The sequence below is a fragment of the Chrysochloris asiatica genome, unplaced genomic scaffold, assembly GCF_000296735.1.
Source record: "Chrysochloris asiatica unplaced genomic scaffold, ChrAsi1.0 scaffold00065, whole genome shotgun sequence".
Taxonomy (NCBI): Eukaryota; Metazoa; Chordata; class Mammalia; order Afrosoricida; family Chrysochloridae; genus Chrysochloris; species Chrysochloris asiatica.
The window spans coordinates 1-2,306 of NW_006408583.1; positions in this window are offsets into that span (position 1 = coordinate 1).

Below are 2,306 nucleotides of genomic sequence, written 5' to 3' on the forward strand. Positions count from 1 at the left end.
TACAATATGGAGCCCTGCTGTGGCACTGTAGGATAGGGACTGGACTGTTAACCGCAAAGCCAGCAGTTCAAATCCACCAGCTGCTCCTCGGAAACTGTAAACAGGGTTGCTATGAGTTAGAACCGACTCAATAGCATTTAACAACAACAGCAATAGAATTCTAGTTTGAAATATATTTTCTTCCAATATTTTAGCATGGTATTCTATTGGCTTAAAACTTCACTATTTCTGATAGACAATCATATTTTTTGCTTTTTAAAATGTGAAAGTAATGTGTTTTATCTCTTACCAGCTTATAAGATTTTTTTCTTTGTTCATGGTTTTTATCAGTTTGACTTTTATGTGTCTAGTTGTGATTTTCTTTATTGTTCTATTCACTTTTTTTGTTGTTATTTTGTTTTCATTTTGGATCGGTGTGTCTTCTATGTATTTTGAAACAGTCTCAGGAATTATCTTAAGTATTTTTTAAATTAAATATGCATTAGATAAAATAAAACATTGTTGTTATTGTTAAGTGAGGTTAAGTTGGTTCCAACTTATAGTGACCAGGTATAAAGTTTCTGAGGAGCAACTGATGAGTTTGTATTGCCAACTGGGTAGTTTGCAGTCCTGTGTTGATCCTACAGCACCACATCAGGAGTCCAAATAAAATATATGAGGATTAAAAATAAATATATAAAACTATCACTACTTGCTTGAAGTTATGATTATATATATAAAAACCTCTAAATGATTGTATAGACAAACTTTTATAATTATTAAGTGAATTAATTGAATTTACTGTATACAAGGCCAATTTAGAAAACAAGCAGAAAATAAACTTTAAAATGGTATAAAATATTATTTCATGATAAAACATTAATTATCTATGAACAAATCTAACAAATTATGTGTAACATCTCTATATTTATAAGTGTGAGTTTTAAAAGATCTAAGTATGGACTGGAAACTGTTGATGGATTTGAAATTCTATATTTTAATACTGTCATTTCTATAAATTACATAAATTCACATTCAAAATACTAAATGTTTTTTATAAAAAATCCATCCCATTATAAAGTAGGCATGGAATTACAAATCCAGAAGAATTAAAGAAATATTTAAAAGAAGAACAAAACTAGAATAACTACACAAAGGGCTATCAAGTTTAATTTTAAAGGAAATGTAATTTTAAAGTTTTGACACTTGCTGTAGGAATTGAAACTGACCAATGAGAACAGAAATCTATAGTGTTTTGATTAAGGTCTATCATCAGAGTAGGAAACTGTCTTCTCAATAAACAGTTTAAGGTCAATTGTTTGTTATTGTTAAACGCTGCTGATTCCATTTTAACTCACAGCAACCCTGTATAGGGATTCTTAGGAGTGACTGGTGGGTTTGACCCACCAATTTTGTTATTTCCAATCAAGTGCTTGTCCTACAGTGCCACACGAGGACACCAAGATCAATTGGTTGTTTTTGCTAAATGTCTTTGAGTCAGTTCAGACTCACAGTGACCTTATATAGGGTTTCCAAAGAGCAACTGGTGGATTTGAATATCCAACCTTATGGTTTGGAGTTTTTTCCTATAGCACCATACCAAGAGTCCCAAGATCAATTAGATATTTGATTTTTTTTAAGTTAATGTTGATAGCTGTTTAGCAACATATGCAAAAGTCCATTACAGTTGTATTATAGATTTAAAGCAGTAAATCAAAGAATAAAACTCTTATAGATAAAAGCATATTTCTTCTATAAGAACTTTGCTTAGGTAGAGTTTCTTCCACAGAATATAATGTAAACATGTTTGGTAAACTCCATTAAAATTAAAACCTAGAACCGTAAGGTCAGCAGTTCGAAACTACCAGCTGCTCCGCGGGAGAAAGATGAGGCTTTCTACTCCCGTAAAGATTTACACCCTCGGAAACCTGTACAGGGTCGCTATGGGTCGGAACCGACTCGATGGCACTTAACAACAACAACAACAACTAATGAAATGTGTCATTAAGAAGGTGGAGTAGTGTGGGAAGGAAGGCAAGAAGTAATCTGACCAAAACCTATATTCAGGTTATAGAAGTAGTTCTCACCAAAAAACAAAAAAAAGAAAAGAAGAAAGAAGACAACCCTTTTTCAGTCAAAGAGATGTACAGAGCAAATACTTTTCAATGACCGATATTTATCTAAAGAGATGTCTTAAGGCTTATTGATCAGAGAAATGGCAATTAAATGAAAATTAGATGCCATAACACAAGGAACAGAATGGATACATTTAAATGGTCATGGTAAACTAAGGGTTGAAGTCCTGGTGTGGCGCTGTGGGTTAATAC